Below are 27884 nucleotides of genomic sequence, written 5' to 3' on the forward strand. Positions count from 1 at the left end.
CAGTTCAGTTTTATGTGAGGACGACGCAAGCATGTCTATGTTAAAATCACCTCCAAATCAGACAGTCAATTTATTTTCACCAAGAAATTTAAAATACACGTCGAGAAACTCAAGAAGGGAGGAGATATTACCACTTGGCGGGCGATAGACAACAAAAAAAACTGTTTTTGCATGTTGTAAAGTAAGTATTTCATAATCGCTTGTAGTAGCTGTAAAGTCACTTATAAGTGTGCACTCAAGACCTCTTTTTACATGTATACATACTCCGCCTCCTACTTTAATGGTTCTGTTTGTACTAAATATTTCTTAATTCTCAAGCCTATCTACTTCTTCGGTATTTTTATACCATGTTTCACTGAGCATAATAATATCAAAGAGAAAATTAAAACCATCCAAAAATATGTTTAAGTCATCAAATTTATTTCGTATCGATTGCACATTTAGGTGAAAGAAAGAAAGTGACGCCTTTGGTTGGTTCTTGAAAACAAATTCTATTTCACTTCTTAATGAAAGAGTCTTGTCATTTATAGCAAAAGAAAGAAGAAGAAAAACTACACAAGTGTTTTCATGTCATCTAGAGTTTTCAGTACATGTGCTTGTGCCCCATCCTTTTCCCCTGCCAGTACTTTTCCATGTTTGTACCAAACGTATAGGTACCGTCTTGCCTTTGCCCATTCTCTGGTTTCCCAAAGAAGTGTTTTATCCTGGTTTGATAAGTTTTCCAAGATGTACGCTTTGCTACGAAGTCGCTTTAAGTTCACTCGTTTCTCGAGCCACAGATCCCGAGTTGCTTGATTTGAAAAGCGAACCAAAATTCCGGGTATCTTATCAGTGCGCGACTGCAGCCGATGCATGGCCATGATTTGATCTGCTGTCAAGTTGGGCACTTCCAGTTGCTTTGCAAGGTCATTTATCTTAGCCAAAAGGTTTTCCTGTTCGCTCAAGGGGATCCCGTGTATTTCAAGGTCTTGCCTGCGGCTCCTTCATTCAAGGTCGTGGATTTTTTGTTTTAACCTGTCAAGCTCCACTTTTGGTTCCGCTTTTTTCAATTGCGTCACCCTTTTCTTTAAGTTTTTTATTTCCCCGTCGTGTTCATCCATTTGTTTCAGCACTGCACCATATTTCGCTGACATGTGCTGAAGTGGTTGTTCCATGGTATCCACTGTTTCTTTTAAGTTTAATAGGGTGTCTAGTTTGGCGTTCATGCTGACCAACATAGCAGCTACATCTGGATTTTTGTTTTGTTTGCTGCCCTGACTGCCTCGAGACTTGGCTCTTTTACATGTCTGGCAGCGCCAGGTTTTACGTGAAGCGACACGTGACTCTTCCGGAACGCCAGAACAAGTGCCTATATGGTAAGAGTACTGGCACTCTACGCATGGGATTTGCGAGCCCTTTTCCGGAAAGGCCAGACTGCGATGCAGACAGATATCTTTCGAGCCATCCGCCATGTTGAAGCGTCTGTCAAGTATCGCAACATAGCAAGAAATAACAGCAATAATTACAGCGGAAACAGCAGGAACAGCAGCAGCAGCAGCAGCAGATGGTAAAGATAAATATCACTTTGTACAGAGCAAAATAGTACCAACCTGCAATGGCGAAAAAACGTTGCTTAGGTTTCAGCCTAACCTGCTGCCACTGCCGCTGTGTCCCTCGGGGCCGAGAAACGCTGTCTGTATACTGTCGATGCAGCCGAGGTCAATGGCATCGGACCAATCACCGCTCGAACAGGTGGGCGTACACTGATGCAGGCAGCTGATTCCCTCGCCGTGATAATGCTTCGCCACAAACGACGCCGGGCAAACAGAAATCCAGCACCGGAGATGGCTCAGACTGATGCTGTCGCAACGGTGAGGGTTGAAGAACAGCACTGCCGCAAACTGCAATGGCGAAAAAACGTTGCTTAGGTTCCAGCGTAACCTGCTGCCACTGCCGCTGTCGCTCCATTTCTACAATGCTACAACTTTACAGTTTCCACTTCCCCTCTGGAGCCATTGTACTTTTGTTGGCACTCAATATCTGGGGCACATTAGGTCTCCTTTTAGGCATAAATAAAGCAGTGTTTTGACATTAGTTATGCGTTCAATTACTACGTCAGTGTCTACACTGGTAGGAGAAACTATGCCGTTTTTATAGGTACGTCACCGCTTTTGCCAGATCCCATTTAAGTCGACACAAATGTAAGTGTCACCGTCGTTTACATCCACGGCCTCTGCTGCGGCACGTTTGATAAAGTCTTCAGAGTAACTGGACCTCGAGAAGCAATTCTACATTCTATTGCGCAAATTTGAGGCCTAGTTTTGGTGGGATCAGCGAAATACTTTTCCCGCAGTTCCTCTTTTGCCTATCCAACGCAAAGCATAGGTTCTCCGAATATTACTCCCTTAGAGGCCTGGCAGTACCGTTTTAGATGTCTTGAACTGATGCAGAACAAAGCATCGCGTGAATTCGAGAGCAAATGTGCACGCAATTCCTGCTCGTTCAACGGCTTTCTCAGCTAGATACGTCTTTGTCAATGTCAATCAACGCACATCCACACAAACGAGACCCACATAATTTTACTATGCAGTACGCAGAAGATCAATTTCAATTATCGCACATCCACACAAACGAGACCCACATAATTTTACTATGCAGTGCACAGAAGATCAATGTCAATCAACGCACATCCACTTTCAGTAACATTTTCATTAGCTCGTCAAACCGCACAGCACACTCCACGAATTTAGAATAAGAACTCGGGGTAACGCTCCCCTCGGCGTTGGGTTGCGCTGCTGAGATCTAGTTCCTGGGCTAACCAAAGCGTCATGGCTTCCCCGAAACCGGAGGCTCTTAAGCACCTTTTGCCCACCTTTATTGCTTTATAAACATCCAATTCCAATCTCAGAACAAGACTACAAATATTTTAAGACTACAAAACACGCTACAGCACATTCAGGGGAAAAACGTGATATTGGAACACCATGTTGTATCAAGTTTCACCTGGGTAAATGCGGAACGGGAAGAAGCTGTTGTTTTTGTCAGACGAGCATCCACGATCCCTGAAGGAAGCAAACAATTATACGTTTGTGTTTTCGCGCTGTTTTAAAAGCGGCGGCTAGACATACAAAAGAGATAGAAAAAAGGCGTGTCACTCACTGCTTGGTTATGGAAACAATGTTTGAAAGAAAATATATTGAGTAAACACGAGTGATTTTTTCTGACGTGTTGAGAAAAGACCGGGAATTTCAAATTGCACTAAGATATCTTTGTTTCCATTCCCATACACTGTTCCCTTAACCGAATAGAACATTTGGGAGAAACCAATACATTAGGATGTTTTGTGTGATATACTTTTAGCGAAAACAATTACTCACTCGCGCATGGAAGCACCATGAGAGTATCAAGGCCCGTTCACAGATTTGCAATGGACTACGATGGACTGAGGCAGGACGTGTTCGGGGCGACGAGCGAAGGATGACGTATTTCCATAACCCTTACCCGTGAGTTGGTGTTAGTTCGGCATTGTAAAATTACATCACATTATTGGGATGACAAAACAAAAAGACAGAAAGAAAGAAAGGGCTACAAATGAGAGCTCTATATTTCTTCCTCTCCATTCTTTGTTGTCAACGCAGTCTTAGGTAATTCAACGATGCTGTGAGTATACAATGAATATACCGTTACACGTAGTATTTTAATTTTGGGCGATGCCCCGCAAGTGACTATTACTTCTAGCAAATAAGTTATGTTCATTTGAAGCAGGAAAAAAACCTAATATTTCTCATAAGATAGACTGACGCAGAATGCGTCATGTATTCGTGTCTCCTCTGACAGATTACCCCGAAATCCTAACGGACAAAAAATATTCCACAAATGCAAAGACATCCAAACAGGTCGACATAAACACGCAATGCATTCGGCGCCAGTAGTCTTTATGCGAGTTGTTGAGGTCAGTATAATGCTGTTCCCGTCAAGTGCTTCCTTGGCAGACAAAATCACATAGGAGGGGTAAACCCGATTTATTTAGTTTATTTTTGTACGTGTTCTGCAAGATTGGAAGTTATATTGTGAAAGTCTGTACTAATTTAAATTTACTACACTGTATATAAACTGATGTTGCAATACTAGGGTAACTTAAATAAAATGTTCTATGACACTTCGGTAGCCCGTGAGACTCACTGAAAGATATTTTTCTAGTTTATTTCCCGCAAAGAGACAAGGAGTGTTTCTTTTTTTTTCTGACAGCTAGTGTCGTTAATATTCATTTCGTTGCCGCCCCAAGCAGCACGGCGTTATTTGGCCAGTGTCGAGACAGTGTCGGCCGAAAATCAGCCTCAATATCGGCCCAATGTGCGGTTTTGCTCCACGTCCGGATATCGGGCAGGTTTTGGCTTACCGCCGTTTTCGCCACCGGCTTAGTATCGGCGGTATATGGTGCTAGTACTACCCAGTTCGGACTGTCGTACAGCTATCGGCCAGATGTCGCATATGCGTCTGTTTTGTATCTGACGGAAGTCGCTTATGCGTCCGCTTTGTATCGGCAAAATAGGCAGTGTGAGATCGCCCCCATAGTCGCCGATATAGAGCGCACCTCGCACTCATACACGGACAAAAAAAAATTATTTTAGGTCGCACCCAAAAAATGCATTAAACTACTATCATTACACACACCCTGTTTTCTACAAGTCTACTAAGTTGATAACTCCGTGAAACGGAAAGCACGGTATTAAACAAAATTACTGTTTTCATGCTAACCAAAACTCACAGATCACACACGAAGGACCATGGAGACTACGGAGTTTTAGTAGATCGTTTCATCAACTCCAATGATGATAACCGGTAATCCACTGGCGCCTGTGCTCATACATCGTACAGTTTTCAAGTGTTTTGTCAGTATCGGGGGATCTTTTAAAACTCTATTCAGAAGAAAGCCGGACTACAATCAGAAGAATGCTTGAATCGTACTTACGAATAAAACAGAGGTTTCATGTAATCCCTGATACATATATAATTCGACTTGGGCAGTACAGAGAAACCAAACACAAAGTTGAGGATGAAGGTCGCCCACATTAAACGGAAATCTCGCGGTTGCCCATGACCAGTTCTTCGTCGATGCGTATGCAACAATCAAAGCACAATAATTCCATGGCTACGACGAAGAAAACAATCCTTAACGAGAAGTTGGCAAGGATGTATTCCTGCCGTTTACAATGAAAAACCACGGCCGCAACTGCAACGCATGAAAGCAGAAGGCTGACAAGCGCATTTCAGAAACCGGACCTAATTGGCCCCCAACCATCACTGTACATTGGCAAGCGGCTAAGATTACGGCCCCAGTGATCCCACCAGCTCGTCAGACCGAATAACATGACAAATTTTCTGCCAAGTTTTTTTGTCAATCGGAGAGCGATCACGTGTTTCGCTCTCCCCCTGTGCCCATACAAAAATGCTCTATGGTTGGCCATAAAAAATCTTTTGCATGGCCGGCTATAGAAAATTTGCCCAATTAGCTATAGCCGCTTCTATGGCTGCCTATAGTTTTTCCTATGGTCTCCCCTATGGTTGTCAATAACTTTTTCAATGGAAATTTCGCTAACGAATTTTGTATGGTTTAATCTATGGGTCTCTTTAGAAAGGATGTTATAGCCACCTGTGACTTTTCTTTTGGCTCCTTTGGACGTCTATAGCTTCTTGTAAGGTCTGCTATAGAGATCTGTATGGCTTATTTATGGATCTTTTTAGACACCGTGCTATCGCTGCCTATGGTTTTCCTATGGTTTTTTAGCCGCCTATTGCTCTTTGCGTGGTCCGCTATAGCTCATTCTATAGTTCGTCCTATGGTTCTCTATACACTTCGTGCTTCAGCTGCTAATAGCATTTCCTATAGTTCCTTTAGTCGCCTATAGCGTCTTGTATGGTCTGCTATAGAGATCTCTATGGCTTACTTTATGAATCTTTTTAGACGCCGTGCTATAGCTGCCTACGGCTTTCCCTATGGTTCCTTTAGCCGCCTATTTCTCTTTGTATGGTCCACTGTAGCTCATTCTATAGTTCGTCCTACGGTTCTCTATACCCATCGTGCTTCAGCTGCCTATAGCATTTCCTATAGTTTCTTTAGCCGCCTATAGCGTCTTGTATGGTTTGCTACAGAGATCTCTATGGCTTATTGTATGAATCCTTTTAGACACCGTGCTATAGCTGCCTATGGCTTTTCCTATGGTTTCTTTAGCGGCCTGCTGCTTTTTGTATGGTCACTGTAGCTCATTCAATAGTTCGTCCTATGGTTCCCCATACACATCGTGCTTCAGCTGCCTATAGCATTCCCTATAGCTTTTTTTAGCCGCCCATAGCGTCTTGTATGGTCTGCTATAGATATCACTATGGCTTACTTAATTAATCTTTTTAGACACCGTGCTATAGCTGCCTATGGATTTTCCTATTGTTTCTTTAGCCGCCCATTGCTCTTTGTAGGGCCCGATATAGCTTATCGTATAGTTCGTCCTCTGGTTCTCTATACCCATCGTGCTACAGCTGCCTATGCAATTTCCTACGGCTCCTTTAGCCGCCTATAGCTCGTTGTTTTGCAATGTATTTTAATTACTCTTGGAAAGGATGCAGGACAGTTGGTAGGACCCTAGTGTGCGCATTCCTGTCACCGTCCTGCAAAGGGAAGGGAAAGGGGTAAGAAAGAGACAGTATAGTAGAGGATGTGAGAGGTAAAAAAATTTTCAGAAGTGCAATGTCCATACGTAATAAAACAATAGAACCGCCAACACTTCAACGTTAAGCCGCTGGAAAGGTGGTATAATCGTGATTTATCTTCATCCTAGAGGAAGAAGTCAGCTGTGCCGATGCCGTGGCGTGTGCCCTCTAGGTGTCCTGTGGCAACGCAGTTTTCTGGAGGTTCGAAAATCCGGCAGGAGGGTGCGACAATGACTTAGTCGTGTGCTGAGAATCTTGTGTTTATATGGTGCTGCGCTTTCGTTTCTGTTCGGCTTTTCGTCTCACTACAGGAGGTTTAGTAGCACTACAGGAGGTTTAGTAAGCCAGTGACCCCTAAGAAAGTAATAAAGTGCCTCAGAGCCCTCTCGTTGTTTGCTCTGGGTCCTCTTGGCCGTAGCATTTCTTCCTCAGTGTTGCAAGGTAATCCGAGGGCGGTGTACCTTGCACGGAGCTCTGTTCTTTGGTCATCCAGCCTCGTGCAGTGCGCCAGGAGGTGGGCTGCGTCCGCCGGTACACTGCATTCCTCACAGTTGGGGTCGATGTGCCTCCTGAGGCGGTGCAGCCAAACCGGGGTGAATGCGCTTCCCGTCCTGAGACGGTGCAGAACGGCGACCGTCGCCCTGTCTAAGCCACATGGGATCCTGGTTGGGCGTTCCCCCGACGCGATGCCTGGGTCTGGGTGCAAGCTGGTTATCTTCCTCCGTATAAGGAGCTTGGCGTCTGCAAAGCGAGTAACCGCGGATGTCGGGCATGTGAGGTCCTTGTGTGCTTCTGATGCAAGCTGGTCGGCAATTTCGTTTCCAGAGATGCCGCAGTGACTAGGTAGCCACTGGAATGTCAGTGTGTGTCCTAGTTGTTTGAGTCTTATGGCATTATTCGCCATGACCAGCGCAAGTGGAGGAGCACGGTGAAGGCTCCCGAGCAGCGCAAGTGCAGCCTGGGAGTCGCTGAGGATGACCCACCTTCTTGTTGCAGTGTTCTTTGCGATAATGCCGCGCACAGCCAGGCCAATCGCGGCTAGCTCAGCGGTCGTCGATGAGGCGTGAAACAAGAGTTTCTCCGTGAGCCAGGTCGCTTCTGTTTGGAAGTACGCGGCCGCGGTGGCCTTTTTGTCGGTAGGGTGTACAGAGCCATCGGTGAAGATGCGCGTCCAGCCGTCGTAATGCCGCTCAAGGTGGTGTACGGCGAGCTGCCGTGCAGTGCTAGTCGCTGCAGTTTTCTTGCTTCACAAGTCCTCGATGTGGAGATCGACGAGGAGCGGGTAAGGTTCTTCGTGTCCTGTTGGGAGCTTGGGGATGATAGGTGGTGGGCCCGCGATGTCCACAAGTGCGGCTGCTAGTCTACCAATTTCCGAATCTTCCCGTGCCGCGATTCTTCTCGCTAATGCGGTGGTCGAGAAGCAATTGTTCATTCGTACCAGATGTGTCAATACTTGTTGCTGTAGTGCATTGGCGACGGTGTTGATGTTGGCCTCTACTAGTGTACGTTGGGATGACGCGCTGCGGGGGACACCCAAGCATACACGGAGTGCCACCCGTTGCACTCTTTTAATATTTTCGAGTTGGGTTTGGCGGAGTGTAACAAAGGGCAATGCGTAGAGAGGCCGTGCTAGAATTAGTCCTCTATACACCTGGAGCATCATTGCCTGTGACGTGCCCCAGGTGTTGCCTCCTAGTGATCGGAGGATGTTTGTGTGTTTTTTCATTGCTAGGATGACATCTTGCACTGCTGGCTCCCAGGTGAGCCTTTGGTCAATTTTCAGCCCGAGATATGTTGCCGTTGTTTCGATATTGATCTGCTTCGTGCCAATGAATAGCTTTGGCCTGAACTTGTTGATTCTTCTTGGGGCATAACAGAGAGCGACCGATTTTTCGCCAGATGTGTTAAGCCCAAGTTGTGCAAGTCTGTAGATGGTGTTCGTGATTGCGCGCTGCACTTCCCGCACCATTGTCTGTCTTCGGTGACTTGAGGTCGTCGCCCATAGCGCAACATCGTCCGCGTATACCGCCATGTTGATTGGGTAGTTGGGTTTTTCGCCTACTTTGGCTGCTGTGGGTAGGGAGGATATGGCTAGAGAGAAGAGCAAAGGACTTATAACACTGTTCTGTGGGACTCCCCTGACAATCTTTCTTGGTTCGCTGAGGAGGCTTCCGACACGGACACGCATTGTTTTCCCACTCAGGAAGGCACATACATACTGGAATGGCCTTCCTCTTACGCCAAGTGTTCTTAGGGCTGAGATGATAGTTGTGTGCTGAACGGCGTCAAAAGCCTTACGTCAAGGAAGACCATCACCGCGGACCATTTTTGTGCCTTCGCCTGTTAGAGCGCGCTGATCAGGTCCCCGAGGGCGTCAGCGGTACATCGATGGTGTCGGAATCCCGCAAAGCAGTCGGGAAGCGCTCGCGTCGCCTCTAGGTGGTAAACGAGGCGACGCAGGACCATTCTCTCCATCAGCTTGCCAAAGCAAGATGTGAGAGAGATGGGCCTGTAGGATGTTATCTCCCTGGCAGGCTTGTTTTGCTTGAGAAGTGGTACTGTGACGGCTTCCTTCCAGGAATCGGGCAGCTGTGCTGTGCGCCAGATAGTGTTGATGTATTCTAGCAGAGCAGGGTGGTACATTTCATCTATGTTTTTCAATGCTTGATTGGTTATGCCATCCAATCCTGGTGACGAACGGTGCCGTGGAGATGAGCGCAGCGCAATTTGCAGCTCATGTAGCTTGAAGTCAGCGTCTGGGCTTTGCATGGGAGGTGCCGTAGGCTGGCAGAAACTACTCCAATTTTCCGGAGCCTGGTCTGTTATTGGTGTGGTAGGAGCGGTGGTAAAAGCGTCCGCCAATAGCTCTGCGATGTTGAGAGGTGTGAGGTTCCGCGCTAGCCAAATGCTGAGCACTGGTGTTCTTGGAGATGGTCGCCTCGCGAGTGCGTTTGCCATTTTCGAGGCTTTGCTCCCGCCGGCGCTCTTGTGAAGTGAACCGCAAAGGAGCCTCCACTGGCGTCGGGCTAGCTTCTTCCCGTGTCTCCTAAACGTTGCGTCTAACCGTCGGTACTTCAGGACGTCCTCGAGGCGGCCCGTGCGCCAGGATCTCCTCTGGGCCCTTCTTCTCTGAGCTCTTAGTTCGAGCCACTTGAGGTCCGGGTTAGGTCTCGAGCTGGGCACTTGTACAATCTGTGTTGCCGCTTCAAGTGCGTTCGAGATGATGTGCTCAGTGAGATCGATCCCTGACATGAGTCGCTCATCGAGTAGTGCCCGGTATTTGTCCCAGTGAACAACGCGGCATGTTTTGAGCTTGGACTTCGGAAGTTTTCCTATGATGATTGGAACGCGGTCACTCCCCCAGCTGTCCAGTTCAGGTTTGGTGGGAAGTCGCAAGCTGGGCGATGTCAGGGTGAGGTCGATCACACTCCCGTGTACCCCGGCGCGAATGAATATCGGTGTTCCGGCCGTCGTGTTTCTGAGTCCCATATTGTCGATGGTCTGTTGCAGGTTTTTCCCTCTTTGATCCGTTTTAGAGTCTCCCCATGTTTCCGAATGCGCATTGAAGTCCCCCGCGAATACGATCGCATGTTTTCTGCGGGCACGTGTCGCGACGAGAACAGTAGGATCCCAATGCCCTGAGGGATGTATGCAGCAGCAGACCAAAGTTAACTTGGTTTTGGCAATCTCCATCTCTACTGCTACGAATTCAGAATTATCCGTGTTGAAGTCACTGAGATCGAGTTCAATCGGTGCATGCGAAGTATGGACAAACAGGGCCGTTTTTGGTACATCGCTTCCATTTGATGGGGTGCCGTGGTAATAAATGTAATCGGATAATCGGAAAAGGTTCGGTCGTATTCTTGGTTCCTGAATAGCGAGCGCGTCGTAGGTGTTATCTTGCAAGTGTTTTCTTAGCTCCGGTAAACGTTGCCGAATTCCATTGCAGTTCCACTGAAGGATGGACACTGGCGTTTGGCGTTGGTTGCTTCTTGTAGTTTTCTTATTGGTGGCTGCCATTGGGTGTGTGTGGACGTTGACTGCAAGCTACCGGGTCGGGCATGACTTTTCGGCTGTAACGCGCATGTTGGGGATGTAGAAGCCTGTCGCAGTAGAAGGCGTAACCCACTATGTGTAGGATGTCTTACAATCTGAGTCCCTGCTTAGCCATAGCATTGACTGCCTGAGCCATGATGTCGTCGTCCCTATTGGAAAAACGTACAAGAAACAAACCTGCTGCTTGTACAGTTCTGGTATGACACCACCGTAATTTCTTTGTGTTACGCATGCAGCTAGTTTGGTTTGGCGTTCTGCATAACTGGAGATACCGGCACCGCTATGGCTCCGGGTCTGTCTATACTGGCAGCCACTTTGCTTGCCGATATGATTCGGTGTGGCTGGTATGATTTTGCGTCCGATGACGTAGGCGACTGCCGTCGTTCCAACAAAACGCTTATACCACGGGACCACCGGTATAACCAAATCATACATGCAGAAAGACGACCGCCATCTTCCAACGAAAACTTCCATCGTTCACCACCGCTATCGTTACATACACCATACATGTCGAAAAAGAACATAAGCCACGTTTACACGAATGCGACTTAGTCGTATTGAATCCAGTTGCCGCATTCAATATGCGGTCATGTAAACGGCATAATGCGCAAAGCGCATCGCATTTTGGAAGGGGGAGGATTATCGGAAGGCGCTCGCTGCGGGAGCGAGTGAACAGCTGAGAACATGGCGGCGGCCAACCTCGTCGGCGGCGCGGAGAGCGGTCCCGCAATTTTTTTCCCGAGAACGCAAGCTTTTATTGCGATCATAAGTAAGCGGAATATAGCGGAGCTGCTCGGTGAGGGCGGCCCCGTCCAAACCTTTGCGAAGTACGACTTGCGCGTCCGAAGGGGTCACAAAGGCTTCGGTGCAAGCACGAATGACACCGAGAGCTCCGAGCACTGTAGAGCACTGCATGGTAGCGCAGAACGAGCAGCTCCTACCTCGGTGCAGTTCCTGGCTCCGCAAGAGCCTCTCGGACTCGGGGTCCGGTTGGTCTGGTCGCGATCGGCGAGGTCTAGCGCGGCGAAACGCGGAGGCTTCCTCAAAGCGTGCACACACACGTCGCCTCTCGTTCAGAGTGAACCGGCGGCCCGGCCTGGAGTCCTAAACGCCTTCCGTCTCCCAACTTCTTCCACAGCACCGAAGACAGCGGGCACGATCTTTACGTTCACTGAATGCGTCGAAAGGCCTCCACGTGCGATGCACCGGAAAACGTGGTGCGGCTGGTGCCGGAACGGAACTGCATAACTTCGAGCTTTGAGTCAACGTGCACGGCAACAAACCGATCGTGACACCAAGCCGCGGATACCTCATCGCCGGTCGACAGCGGCAAACGGCCCGTTGCTCGTATCGTGGGCCGTGACTCGTACTCGGCCAACTTGGCGTCTTTTCGTGGCCCCTCGCGTCGTCGCAGCCAGCCACAAACCCGACAAACCCACCAGCCCGAAACCGTAGCGACCGTAGCCTGCGTTGGAGAAAAGCGAAACCGAAACTTAAAGCTTCCGCCCAGTGGCTTCCGCTGCCGCGGGTTTTCTAGCTTCGCGGCTTCCACTTCCGGTCGTCGCGGAGATGGCGAAGATAGAGCGGTGTGGGGGTTCGTTGGCTCGTTTACGGTTACGGGACAGATGTTTTGCGGTCCGTTTCTACTGCGTCTCTGGCTCTCAACTGGACGGCACCTCTCATAGTTCAACCAGGCGTGGTCAGCCTGCGTCAGGCCGGCTCGACTCGTCCGATCGCCGGACCGCAGGCGACTTCCAAGTACGGCCGTTAGGCCTAGGATCCGTGAAACGGTAAGCGAATCTCGTCCCGTTTTCGTTCTACTTTTAAATTACGTTAGGTGCGCTACAGTATAAGCATGCGTGCCAAGTGTTCGTGACAATTTTGAACTAGAATAATTGTGCTTCATTGCGGTCATTTGCCGAAAATGTAAATCGAGCAATGAACGAGGAGCCATGCTTGAAAACGGTGTATGTACGATGTTAACTTCTACCTGGGCGGCTAAGAAAAAAAAAAGACTGGTTACGGTTGGAAGCGAGGCTGGTCCCAATGCAATGGTAAGCACTTAGAGCGCCTTTTTGAACGGCATGTTAGCAATATAGCGATCAACGAGACGAGCGACGGCGAGAAGCTACGAGAGCCGGCGCCGAGCGCCGAAGATTTCTCACTCTCGCTGCTTGCGCCGCTCGGTTCTTGGGCTTCTAGAAAACGTCGCTCATCGCCTCGGTCGCTCGCACCAATCGCTTTCATAATGTGTGTCTCGTCGCGCGGCTGACTGCCGTGTTTATTCAATATAAATCGACCTTTTTTTTTTTTTTCTTCTTTTTCTTTTCGGAAATTGTGACTAAAGAATTTCGACACCTACATTCGCGACCAAATTTTGCGACCCTACCGGAGGCATGAAGCTATCGAGTCACCGAGCCGGCGTTGCCGTAGAGCCGCGCCGCTTCTTGTTTCAAAAAGCTTTTGGTTGCCGAAATGGCTCGCCGCCCGCGGTGGCCGGTCGCGCGTCGGATTTCGACATCGCGCCTCTAGCGTTCCCCTTGCTGGGCAACGGGTAAGGAGAGGAACGCGATGCGCCATGCACTTTACCCTCCATCCTCGCAAACGCGCACAAAAAAAAAAAAAAAACAATGTTATTTTTGTTAGTTGCTTGAGGCGGCTCGGCTCGCGTGTTGCTCATGGCGACACGGCGGCTTTGCTTGCGTCTTTGTAGTTTGTCTTCCGCCGCTTCGCACCTTTTTTCGTTTCTTGTCGTCATTTTACAACGGTGTCAGTGAAGTATTGCTGCGAATTTGCGAGGATGTCTACCCAGCTGACGAAGCTTGGGACGATGATAACATGTCCAGAAGTTCTGACGGTGATGAAGTGTTTGGCATCGCCCCGTGATTTAGCTGAGAGTGATGCAAATAAAGGTTTTTTTCTTTCTTTTGCCCAAAATTTCCCCTGTTTTTAAAAATAAAAAAAAAGATCGACCTATATTTCAATTCTTTTTTTTTTTTTTTTTTTTTTTTTGTTCTGGGTGGATCCAATAAATAGGGTTCGACCTATTTTCGAGTAAATACGGTAACTTTAATTTTTATTTTGGGTTACGTCGGACGCAACTCGAATGCTTGACAGTTACGTTGGGCGTAACTTTAATTTTTATTTCGGGTTCCGTCGGACGTAACGTTAGACACTCCGTTACACTTAAGGAAAATAGGGGCTGCTGGTTCATCATATAAAGTTATAAACCAACCCTTTGTGTTTAATTAAAATGCATCACTGACCTCAAAAAAAAAAAAATACTGCTATCCTACAGTTTATGCTATAGGAATGTAGCGCTTCAGATAAATTTGTTAATTTTTACTTTTAGTCCCTGCCCCCTCCAGATACAACATCTGGCCTAAAGCAGTGTTCCGGATCTCCTTCCAAGACCTCAGGCGGGTCGTCATTCAATCCATGAGTCGGCGGCGTCTCATGGGCGTGTTGCTGGTGCTTACTGGATGGTGCTACCGAGGGAAAAGTGGTCGTGCTTGGGCAAGGCAAGTATGGCCGCCGTAATTATAGATATTGTTTTTACCTTTGCTCGAATCCACTTTTAAGAAATGCACAGTTCGCATGTGTGCATCTCTCAATGTTTCCACAGTCGGCTGTTTTTTTGTGTTTTTTTTTTAGTGCTCTAACTCTGTCAGCGCTAGTTTCTCTAGATCATGCAAATGGGGTGCAACACTAAACCACATATGCTCTCGCAACAAACAGTGCTGTGCAGAAGCACAGTGGAATTTACTCTAGCTTTATAATGCAGCACAAAATGGTTGACTCCAAGTATAGCTACTTTTGTGACTCCGTTTAACCAAAAGCTCTGCCGAAACAAACTTGCCGCCTTATAGGTAGTGCAAAAGAACCTCGCGTGCCTAACCTGGAGAAGGGCATTTTTTTTCATAGGTCAATTTTTCCTTAAACCAATACCTTCAGCCTCCTTGAAATGTTAACATTATGTGACACACGGAAGAACAGTAAACACTTTAATGTTGGCGAACCTTTAATTTTCGCGGCCTTTAATTTTGCAGAATTCAGTGGCTGCGATTATGTCCTCTGTGACCGATTCGAGAAGAAATAGGGGCCACGAAGATAAGGGGGTTTTACTGTACATCAGAGGAAAGAGGAAGTCACTTATGTTTGTATGCAGGAGTAAAACCAACAACAACAATCATGGTGTCGACACTTTGTAAGCCTATCTGTGTCTATTGAATGATATCAATTTTGTTTTAGTTCGTTAAACATTGTTGCCTGTACATTGTGGGATGTCGTCTTCAACACGAGCAGTGGTTTTCTTCTCAAGCAGGCAGCATGGACGCGTGCCGCAGCACAACATAGTTCATTTGCAGGTGGTACCGCAGGTTGAAGGATGGTTGGCACAATATGGGGGAATCACAATTCAATGTTCTACCTCGGGCGTAGACAAGATTTGCTTATTCTAAATCATTTTGTCTAAAAATCTGGGATTTGCGATGAATGTACCCGCATGGTTGGAAGGGCCAGACAAGCCTTGTGAGCGCTTCATTTTCTAGCGTCTCAGTCCTGAACCCACTTACGCACCACATGTGTAGATGTTCCGATAGGTGGGAGCACTTATTCGGAAAATGGTGAATGGCAACTGTTATCTTTATCAGACTTCTGTATTATGGTCAAAGTTGGACTGCATATTTGCAATACTTTTTCTCACTTAAAAATATGTCATACTAAAATATGTAGAATAGCCGATGACAAAAAGAGAATGGCTGGGCGTCCTCCAGCACGTGCTTGTGCTTTTCACCCCACTTTGGACAGATGTGCTTGCTCCAGGCTCATGAGGCGCTGAAACGTCATCGAAGGTAGCAGACGGGCTGGTGGTGGAACAACGGAGACTTCTCCCTGCCTCTCTCATGCTGTCAGTGAGCGTGTACTTCTATACTCTAACTTAGCTTAACCTGCACAGAGCTGAGGAGAATAGGCTTGGCGAGTGCCCTTACTGCATATGCTGAGGTAGAATAGCCGAGGTACAGCTGGGGCACTTTCTGAATCAAGAACATTGTGTATCTTACCTTCAAAAACACATCATTTTGGGGGTGCAAAAGGAATTGTAAGGCATATCTTTGTTTGTATTGTCCTATTACGCGTCGCAGGCACATAGCCAGGGGGAAGCTTATGAGGCCCGCCCCCCCCCCCCCCCCCCCGATATCTTCCATTTTGCGTGGGTCCTCCTCTCCCCCCTCCCCCTCATACAGCGTTTTGTCATGAGGGGGCCCCCCCCCTGAAACAAAATCCTGGCTACGTGCCTGACGCATCGACTCCAACTCAATGCGGAGTCAACCCACCCTGTTGATAAATTTAATGCCTGCCAGGTAATTTGTTTTGCATTCAGTTAATATATCAGTATTCAGTTAGGTATCCTAAGTCATTAGTCGTTGAGATGCAGTCTCTCTGCAAGTCAGTCATGTTTAACATTCATAAAACTGCTTGTCAAATAATGGCACTGTCGAGGACATGTACTCGGCTCGAGCGATCGCTGTGCACAAGCTGGTCGTGTGGTTACAGGCAGCAAACATCCCGGTTGGAACATCCTACCTCGCAATGTAGCTGAAGACTAGGTCAGGGCCCCACTCACAAACGTCTATACTTTGCATCTCTTTTAAGCTGGACCACTTTTGACACTACAAGCCATTGCAGCAAAAACAGTGTGAGACATGATTATAAGCTCGACGTACCATGGCATCCAACTAGAAGGTCACATGGCTTGCAGCTTCTGCCGTGGTTAACTTTAAACTGAGATAGTTTGGAATAATGCTCCCGGTTTTTAGTGTTGCCCGGCACGGTTAACAATTTGGTGATATAGTGCTGCATTGAAAAATCTGCATTCGTGACTGTATCACCTTATGAATGCATACTAGCTATTAAACTCTCCATTCTGCAGAGAAATGAAATGCACTTTGCTTCCAAGTGCAGCTACTTCTGAAACTTCATGGTATGAAGCACCTTATGGCTGCAAGCTCTGACCGATCTTGTTCTCTGGTCTTCGCAGGCCCATTGCAGGGAGTCACTCCGAGAGCCTCACCAGAGGTTCCTGCCCGTGGTCGTTCTAAATTTTTTTGTTGTAGGTATGCATCCTTTCTGTGTTTCCCTTAATTGTACTCGGGCGTTTTCTTTTCATTGTCGCAGATTTGCCTCAAAATTGGTTCAGCACAAAAATGAATGCTGTACAACTGTATCCCGCATATTTTGTTCAAGATAACTTTTCTTTGCGAAAGTTAGATTTTTTTTTATGAAGGTTAGTCTTTTTTTGTTTTTATTCACAAATTTATTTGAGTTTCCATGGGCAACAACGTTATGCCAAGGGCAAGGACAAGTTCACTGCTCTAACTTGTTCTCAACTGATTGAAAGTAATTTTGTGTTAATGTCGTGAAACCTCTTTCCAGCACTTGCTTTGCAGCATGGAAACAAATTATACATGGGACATACTTTTCTTTAGACTGCTTGTTCATTCTGCAGGTCTGCCTTCTATAGATGTCGTGCTACTGGAGAGCAGGCGAATTCGATTGTTGGTTTTGCCATTGCTTTTTTTTTAGCCGTTGTCTGTTTTGACTAGTTGCTGAAAATAATGATCTGGTACCCTTTAGTCAGTAAAATAGATAGTGTGTGCTGCTGTTAGTGTCAAGTAGAGATGCACGCTTTTTAGGCATTTTGCGCAGAGTGGTACCCATTTTTATTGGTTAGCCTCTTGGTGCGCCAACTAAACTCCTTCTATCCAGACACCTGCCCTTTGCTTTTATTTGGCAGGCTTTGGCAATAAAATAATACAGTGTTATTCCTCGGTGGCTTAAAAACCTAAAGAAAGAAGTTTCTTCATGTTTAAACGCAAAGTTTTATAAAGGTAAAAATCAATTAAGCCAGTAGCAGACGACACATAGCCTCAGCAGTGCTTCGCGCCAACAGCGTTGCGTCAAAATAGCGGTCGTCTCCTTTTTGCTGCCTTCTCTCTCCCTCCTTCGGCGCTCTCCTCCTTTTCCTCCTCTCCGTCACGTTTGTCACCACACCCACTGGTTAAACTCTCCCACTATACGGCTCTGCATTGCAGTAGTAGTTTTTTTTATAGTCTTTAGAGTTAAATGTGAATATTTGACAGAAATCTCCCTGGTTGGGGTGAAAGAGGGTTAAATGAATGCATTTGATCATTCGCCTTAATTCGGTACCCATCATTTCAAGGCCTGTGTGGCCTTGTCCTGGGGTGTGTCTATGACTGTGGCTGTGAAGGAGCAGTTTTTTAATAGGTGCACGTACAAAGTATAAAAACAAAAGGATCTATGTGCTGATCACGAAAGAATATGCTAGCCATTCTAATGTAGCTCTGCCAAGTACTTGATTGTGATTTGTTTTTATTTCCAGCTACTTGGTTGCCTCAAGATCTGGAGATCCTAGTGGCCACAAGCTTGGACTCAATCTTCTTCTGTGGTCCGGCCAGGACCATGGGGGAGGTAATCCCAGCAACAAGAGCATCACAGTATCTCCCTGCCGGTGACTTTCGATTAGCATCACGACAAGGGAGTCCTCATGCCACCAAGTGTTAGGTATGCTACTCGAAATAAGCATTCTTACCTCTTCTTGAAGTGAAACAGCAAAAGCACTACTAAGCCTAAAATGCAAAAAACATTCAAATCTCGGGTTGGATGGAGTTCCAATTACAAAAAGGCGTCTGCAGACATGATTCACATGTGAACTTAAAGCCCACGGATGTAGGTTAGACAGAGTCACAGAAATAACTTCCCGCAGATGGCTTCGCTAGTGCTATACACAAACAAATTCTTAAAATAATCATTGTGTTACGCTGGTGTCATCAATCTTATGTACCTACCCCACCCAGCAGTCGGGAGATGTGAAATATAAAAAAATGGGAACTTGCACATTGTCAGCTCTGCAAAGATAATATATTGAACCGAGCATAGCACGTTCAACTTAAGAAAGCAATTCAGTGCAGGCCTAGTTTTAAGCTTCACATATTTGTTATTGCCCTTCATAATGAAGTAAAAACTGCTTAAGTTGTGGCCCACTACAGGCTTTCTATTAGTGTTAAAAAGTGTTAAGTCAGTTTAAACAGCTCGCTCCAAATATTTTCTTGAAATGCATAGGTTTATGGAAATTATTATGTGGATGTTTGCAGACAGTCATGGTGAGACCAATCTTTAGTGCCAGGTGTTCCACTTATTCAGAGTTGGTTGAGTCTGTAAATATTGTAGGTCGCAAATTAAATTTTTATAGTATGCAATGGGCACAATCATCCGTAATGACTAGCTCTACCTAGGGGAACTTCATACGTTTACTACGGCAAGATGGTTTCGCAAAACTAAGTATTTAGTTTATTCAATTCCTGCACTAACCTTATCTTTAGAAACTTTTTATATTCTTTACGATGCTGAGTTAGGATTCTGGAAGTAGTTTTTCTAGAACTACGCTAGACATTTCCAGTTGATAATTTTTCTCGCAAAGCATTCGAGAGAGCCAAACCCTGTAATATACGGATGGAATTCCAGAATGATGCGACTGGCAGTTTGAAACATTCGGCACTGTAACAGTAACAATGACATGTCACTTGCCTATGTAATGCTCATTGTCGCAGATCAAACTGCTTTTTCCGTCTGCGCTCATTTTCAGTGGACTCATTCAGCGAACTCGCACCCGAGACTGCAGCGCTGGGTTCTGCGAAGTAATTTGCATGAATATAGATGCAACAGGTTTCTTTGAGCGTGCGTCTAACACGTATTCTTCATATTGAATCTGCTACTGTATTCATGACCATCTCCTTAATTGTATCCACATTCCAGCTTATTTTTATTTTGACATTTGAGTTTTCTTCAGTACTTTTCTCAACATCTGTGCTTGTTGGGCCGTACTCAAGACCATACATCTTGTCTTTCACTAATACATCAATATATAAAACTGTTGATGCCGAGTGAGAATTCAAGGTACCGAATCTGTCGTGCGAGTTAAATAAGAACCAATAAAAAGCTCTACAAAGGAAATTTTGTTAAAGGAGGCTGTATAAGCACTAAAATAGCCCATGCCATGCTAAAAAAAAAATACAAATTCTTGTTAGGTATGCAAGGATGACACTGCTGTGCTGTTTCTGATGTGTCACAACAAAAATCAGTGCCATACAGTGTTCCTTATGGAAGTACAAACTGTCGAATTCAAAGCCCAGAAGTTTTATTCAAGAATGTTCCTCAATACAAATGTATTTAGAGATCTGAGCCACTGACTCATACATGACTATGTGGCAAACATTCATTTTCATGTGCATTATAGTTTACAAGGTCTAGTCTGCATTGATTTATTGCATTCATGCTGAAACTGGGAGGGGTTCTCTGGGTATGAATAAAGATAAACATTTTTTAAAATCAAAACATTTGAGAACAGACTATACGGCTCTGCATTGCAGTAGTAGTTTTATTTGTAGTCTTTACAGTTGAATGTGAATATTTGACAGAAGTCTCTCAGGTTGGGGCGAAAGAGGGTTAAATGAATGCATTTGATCATTCGCCTTAATTCGGTACCCATCATTTTAACGCCTACGTGGCCTTGTCCTGGGGGGTGACTATGACTAAAATAAGAGGATCTATGTGCTGATCACGAAAGAATATGCTAGCCATTCTAATGTAGCTCTGCCAAGTACGTGATTGTGATTTGTTTTTATTTTCAGCTACTTCGGTGCCTCAAGATCTGGAGATCCTAGTGGCCACAAGCTTGGACTCAATCTTTTTCTGTGGTCTGGCCAGGACCATGGGGGAGATAATCCCAGCAACAAGAGCATCGCAGTATCTCCCTGCCTATGACTTTCGATCAGCGTCACGACAGGGGAGTCCTCGTGCCACCAGGTGTTAGGTATGCCACTTGAAAAAAGCATTTTTCTTACCTATTACTAGAACAGCAAAAGCACTACTAAGCCTAAAATGCAAAAAGAATATTCAAATCTTAGGTTGGATGGAGTTCCAATTACAAAAAGGAGTCTGCAGACATGTTTAACATGTGAACTTAAAGCCCGCGGATGTAGGTTCGACGGTGTCACAGAAAAAACTTCCCGCAGATCGCTTTGCTCGTGCTATACCCAAACAAATTCTTAAAATAATTATTGTGTTTCGTTGGTGTCATCAATCTTATGTCCTTACCACACCCAGCAGTCGGGACATGTGAAATATAAAAAAACAGGAACTTGCACATTGTCAGCTCTGCAAAGATTTATACAGTAAACAGAGCATAGCACGTTCAGCTTAAGAAAAAAATTCAGTGCAGGCCTATATTCATGGTTCACATATGTGTAATTGCTCTTCATAATGAAGGGAAAACTGCTTAAGTTGTGGCCCACTACAGGCTTTCTATTAGTGTTAAAAAGTGTGGTAGAAAACAAGATTGCGCTTGGAAGACGGGGACATAGGAAGGACAGACACAACAGAGCGCTAACATTCAACTGATTTAATTCAAGAACCTCAGCGTAGAAACGGACTTTGTCACCGCACCACATCTCAACCAATCCGTTCTGCCACGGACCGCAAGTACGCCAACTCCTTATCCGCCAAGTCAATTGACGCCATACTGACACAACTTGTGCCGGAACTATTTATAGTGTCAGCCTCCATAATCTCGCTAACAGTCCTATCTTTGTGCCTCTCAAGAACAGTAGACGAAGCAAATAATTGTTTGCACCCGCAGTCATGACAGTGACACGACAGATCATCACTGCGAGTGCAAACCATTATTTGCTTTGTCTACTGTTCTTGCTAGGCACAAAGATATGACTGTTAGAGAGATTATGGAGGCTGATGCTATAAATAGTTCTGGCACGTGTTGTGTCAGTGTGGCGTCAATTGACTTGGCGGATAAGGAGTTGGCGTACTTGCGGTCCGTGGCAGAACGGATTGATTGAGATGTGGTGCGGTGACAAAGTCCGTTTCTACGCTGAGGTTCTTGAATTAAATCAGTTGAATGTTAGCGCTCTGTTGTGTCTGTCCTTCCTATGTCCCCGTCTTCCAAGCGCAATCTTGTTTTCTACCACACTTTTTAACACTAATAGAAAGCCTGTAGTGGGCCACAACTTAAGCAGTTTTCCCTTCATTATGAAGAGCAATTACACATATGTGAACCATGAATATAGGCCTGCACTGAATTTTTTTCTTAAGCTGAACGTGCTATGCTCTGTTTACTGTATAAATCTTTGCAGAGCTGACAATGTGCAAGTTCCTGTTTTTTTTATATTTCACATGTCCCGACTGCTGGGTGTGGTAAGGACATAAGATTGATGACACCAACGAAACACAATAATTATTTTAAGAATTTGTTTGGGTATAGCACGAGCAAAGCGATCTGCGGGAAGTTTTTTCTGTGACACCGTCGAACCTACATCCGCGGGCTTTAAGTTCACATGTTAAACATGTCTGCAGACTCCTTTTTGTAATTGGAACTCCATCCAACCTAAGATTTGAATATTCTTTTTGCATTTTAGGCTTAGTAGTGCTTTTGCTGTTCTAGTAATAGGTAAGAAAAATGCTTTTTTCAAGTGGCATACCTAACACCTGGTGGCACGAGGACTCCACGGATTGGTTGAGATGTGGTGCGGTGACGCGGCGTGTTTTTACGCTGAGGTTCTTGAATTAAATCAGTTGAAAGTTAGCACTCGGTGGTGTCTGTCCTTCCTATGTCCCCGTCTTTAAAGCGCAATTATGTTTTCTAACGTACCGTACGAACTTGCCCAACAATCAGCACTTGTTAAAAAGTGCTATTGTGTTTTAAGCAGCTCGCACCAAATATTTTCTTGAAATACATAGGTTCATGAAAATTATTATGTAGATGTTGGCAGACAGTCATAGTGAGGCCAATCTTTAATGCCAAGTGGTCCACTTATTCAGAGTTAATTGAGTTTGTAAATATTGTAGGTCGCAAATTAAATTTTTATGGTATGCAATGGGCACAATTATCCGTAATGACTAGCTCTACCTAGGGGAACTTCATACGTTTACTACGGCAAGATGGTTTCGAAAAACAAAGTATTTAGTTTATTCAACTCCTGCACTAACCTTGTCTTTAGAAACTTTTTATATTCTTTGCGATGCTGAGATAAGATTCTGGAAATTGTTTTTCTAGAACTACTCTAGATATTTCCAGTTCATCATTTTTCTCGCAAAGCATTCGAAAGAGCCAAACCCTGTAATGTACGGAGGGAATTCACAGAATGATGCGACTGACAGTTTGGAACATTTGGCACTGTAACAGTAATAATGACATGTCACTTATGTAATGCTCATTATCGCAGATCAAACTGCTTTTTCTGTCTACACTCATTTTCAGTAGACTCATCCAGCGAACTCCCACCTGAGACTGCAGCGCTGGGTTCTGCAAAGTAATTTGAATGAATAATGATGCAACAGGTTTCTTTGAGCGTGCGTCTAACACATATTCTTTATATTGAATCTGCTAAGTGTATTCATGACCATGTCCATAATTGTATCCACATTCCAGCTTATTTTTATTTTGACATTTGAGTTTTCCTCAGTACTTTTCTCAACATCTGTGGTTGTTGAACCATACTCAAGTCCATACATCTTGTCTTTCGCTATTACATTAATATATAAAACTGTTGATGCCGAGTGAGAATTCAAGGTACCGAATCTGTCGTGCGAGCTAAATAAGAACCAATAAAAAGCTATACAAAGGAAATTTTGTTAAAGGAGGCTGTATGGCACATGCCATGCTAAATAGCGCTGAATAGCACATGCCATGCTAAAAAAAAAAATACAAATTTTTGTTAGGTATGCAAGGATGACAGTGTTGTGCTGTTTCTGATGTGTCACAAAAAACAAAAAAAATCAGTGCCATACAGTGTTCCTTATGGAAGTACAAACTGTTGAATTCGAAGCCCAGAAGTTTTATTCAAGAATGTTCCTCAATACAAATGTATTTTGAGATCTGAGCCACTGACTGATACATGACTATGTGGCAAACATTCATTTTCATGTGCATTATAGTTTACTAGGTCTAGTCTGCATTGATTTATTGCATTCATGATGAAACTGGGAGGAATTCTCTGGGTATGAATAAAGGGATAAACATTTCTTGATATCAAAACATTTGAGAACGGACAAAAGGAAGGATCTGAGAACGGTATCTTAGATTCTCCTTTTTCTTACAGTATATCTAATGTTCACTTTATTTCACCTGATGCATTTAGTTTTTAGCGCAGCTGTTAGCACCCGTTTCCGCGTTTCGCGGCGTCGCTGTCGGCGTAACCGCCCAACTAAACTTGGCAGGAAATTGAATTAATGTGGTGGTCATGTGACGTTAATATTTCCGCTAAGTCTAGCTGAGAAACTGAGTGTTTTTATGGATGACGTGACACGGTCATGCGACGTCATTTTCCCTGCTACTTTTAGCGGAAAAACTGCATTTGTGTTGAGGTCATGTGACATCAATTTCCGCGCTAAATTTATTGGGAAACTTAACCCGCTAAATTTAGTGGGGAAATTTCCCCCTAAATGGGAGGGAGCAGAAGAGGAGGAGGGGAGGGTAAGGAGGGGCATACCCTCCCATCTTCCTCTTCGAGAGCTGTACTGTATTTTCTCATTACAGAGAATTGTAAACGTCTCATATTTCATCTCATGTTTTTTCAACTTTTATATAGCAGGTGCGCTTGCAGCACAAATCTGGGTTGTGCTGATCCTCTACGCACAAGTTAGGAACTCCTGAGTGACAAGAGTGGGAGTTTGGTCTGACAGCTCAAGGGACACCATTGTTCAGTATTGAATTTTTAATTATCTTCTTTTGAGCAAAGTTAAGCTTTGCTGCATGCAGTTCTTCTAAAAATAAATACCTGCAACCAAATTTACCAGGTCACGACATTTTGCCTCTGCTCTTAGTGCTCCTGGTGAGCCTCGGATGAGAGCTTACTGGGGTGCAAACATCATAATTGTTTGAAACCACTCACTGATGTAGAGACTTATTGACATCCAGCATTCCAATGAAACGCTGGATATCCACAAGTCTTTCTTGAACAATGCAAGCGGGAAAGGAACCATACAATCATATTGTATTGGGGGACATTCTACAGAGTTTTTTTGTATATTTTACAGATTTTTTTAAAAAAAGCCGTAAAAGCTACATTTACGCAGTCTGTACACGTCAATTATATGGCCAGGGCGGCATAGTATAAAAGGCTAATTTGTAATGATCAGTCGGCTTATTACAGAGATGTGCCAGACTTCTTTCAGAAAACTAGATGGAGGTTCATTCTCGCGTGGTTTTATCCCGCGAATCTGAATATCCCGTTCGTTTTCCACAAAGATATAACTAAACGTGAGAAAACACAAAAAAAACATCCTACCAATAGTGACATCGTAAGAAGACCTTTCAGCCGCCAAGTGCATGTCGCTTAAGGGCCGCGCGTCCAGTCGCAAGTTTTCTAGGTATATTCTCCCGCATTGGTACCAGTCGTGACACATTTTTCTGCCCCTTTAAAAAATAGCATGTGCGTGCATAGCTTTCATAGGCACTGAAGATGCGTGAACAAAGATTTTGAAAGCTGCTCTTGTGACGTCCCTCTCTAGGGAAGTGCTTTCAAAGCGCTTTAAAAATGACTCTATGCAGCCTCGATTAATTAAATTAGCAAATAATTTTGAAATTTGAGATTCTGGAGGTCAAATGAAGAAGATTTAAAAGTGTTTTCACAAATACAAAACCGCTTCAGCCTCTCTCTAAGTATAGTATGTTCCTAAAATTTTTAATCAGTGAAAATAGACCCATGGTTCCAATTAGAAACTTCTAAGCATCATCAAAACACACTAAATCAATTTTCTTTGTGAAGATATAAGACAAGAGCAGCATTTTATGGTGTTCTAAAAGAATGGTCAATTTGGACGCGTTTCCAGACTTCGGTTTCTTACCAGAGCGCATCTTTGCACCTACGGTCCTGCTGCCCGGTGGCCGCAGTGCGAAGCCGCCCCCTCGCCTCCTTCGTAGGATGGAGGGAAGCAAGGCGCACGTGTGTTGCGCGTCTAAGCCCCTGGGGAACAGGACCGTGGGCGCAAAGATGAGCTCTGATAAGAAACTGAAACCTAGAAACTCGTCCAAATAAAGCATTTTTACAGAACGCGTAAAATGCTACCCCTGCATTATATCCTTCTAAAAAGAGTTGATTTTGTGGTTTTCAGTGACTCAGCAAGTTTCCAATAGAAACCATAGTTTCATTTTCACTAATTACAAAGTTAATTAACAAATTGTATTTAATTATCTGACTGATCGTTACGACTAGGTCCCTATACTACGTACGCCTGGCCATATAACTCTCCTGCACAAATCGCATTAATTTAGCTTTCACGGCCTTTCTAAACATATATGTAAAGCTTAAAACTAAATTGCCGTGTACAACAGTGAAAAGGCGAAACCACCAAGTTGGAGCCATATGGCTCCAACATGCCGGTATCGCCTTTTCGCTGGTATAGGATGTCCCATATTACGTTATCCATGTATGGTTCCGTCCGCCTACATGGTTCCGCCATAATCCACTACGCCGGTATAGGATGTCCCATAATACGACACGCTTGTATGGTTCCGCCTACCTGTATCGTTCCGCCGTAATCCACTATACTGGAGCTGCCTTTTCGCTTGTATAGGATGTCCCATATTACGGTTACGCTTGTATGAGCCTTTTCCATCATCTTTCCATCATCGATATTTTCCAACAGGGGTAGAACTCTGGAAGTCGTGTGTTCAATCCGTTACAATTGCATTGGAGGGAAAAACAGGCATGGAGTTGAAGTCGAACTGTAGTTACTCTATTAGTGTCCCCTATCATGGTTTAGAATACCATAGAGATAAGAGACTCTAATCAAAGGATTGCTCTGATCACCTGATGAAGCGTAAATGATGATGATATTGAAGCCAATATTTTGCGGAGAGTGGTAAACACTAGCGTGATTATCGCTTTAAACGGAAAGGTTGGCTCTATTCCACTGCTTGCTTCGGTTGATACCGACGCACTTGGACCTGAAGGTGTGCGTGAAGTAATGGCTTTGATGTTTTGCTTCTCCCAAAATGATGATGTTTGGGGACCTTCTTGTTTGACTGTTGCGGCATCATCAAGAGTAGTGGTTGTGTTCTGGTTTTCAAGCGGAGGGAATTCTTCAGCAGTTGCTGGTGGCACAGCCCTGATGCTGGTGTTCTGTTGATGTTTTTCTTTCGGGGACGATTGCTTGCTTGTTTGTTTCCTAGCATGTATCGCCTCTTTTGCCTCGCGAAATGTCGTATTGTGTTCTAGCTTATATATTGTCACCTCTGTCTCTCTTGCCTTGATCGGACATTCTGCTGCGTTAGAGGCATGGTCTCCTTGGCAGTTCACACAACAGAGTTTGGATTCACACATGCCGTTATGGCATTCTCCACATCGAACGCATACTTGTGATTCTGATGAGCACGCGGCCGAACTTGTGGCACTTATAGCATTGCAGGGGGCGTGCTCTGTAGAGAATGACCTCGGTTCTTACAAGGCCCACCTTGACGTGCTGAGGTGCCTGTTTTCCTGCAAACGCTAGCCGTACGACAGGCGATGTTTTGCCAGGTCGCTTAACTTGTACTATGCCGATAGAAGACTGAAGTTGGGTCTTTACGTCTTGCTCTGTGCAATCTAGATCAATGTCGCGTAGGACTCCGAAACAGTTTGAGCGATCGTTCGGTATAAAAGCTTTGACGGGCACTGTGCCGAGCTTGTTTAGCTTGAGAAGCTCGGCTTTGAATGCTGGTCGTTTCACATCAACTGCAACGATGTTTCGGGCTTTGTTAATCCGAACAACAGTGACCATGGTTGGTGCAGCGTTGTTCAGGTAGTCTGTGAGCTTTAGCTTGCTGAGTGACTCTACTTTGTGATTCTCAGTAGCGGTAAACAGTACTGTGCATCCTACTTGCAGGTTGGCGCCATCCTTGGAAGATGATGCTTCGCTCTTGCTCGTCTATCGTCGTTTCTTGCCTTGTACGACCTCATATTTGCCGTCCTCAGATTCTATGCCGTCATCATTGTGAATGGACAGAATCGTCAATGAGGAGCTGTTGAATGCTTCAGAGTTGGTTTCCATTAGCGGAATTTCATCATCATTTT

At 45.0% G+C, this 27884-nt stretch overlaps 1 pseudogene; it reads right to left on the minus strand.

The window, feature by feature from the left end:
• On the minus strand, positions 1-27591 carry LOC115312927 (annotated as a pseudogene).
• Positions 27592-27884: the final 293 nt, after the last annotated feature.

Source organism: Ixodes scapularis, unplaced genomic scaffold (genome assembly GCF_016920785.2).
Source record: "Ixodes scapularis isolate PalLabHiFi unplaced genomic scaffold, ASM1692078v2 PGA_scaffold2__306_contigs__length_199485367, whole genome shotgun sequence".
Lineage (NCBI taxonomy): Eukaryota > Metazoa > Arthropoda > Arachnida > Ixodida > Ixodidae > Ixodes > Ixodes scapularis.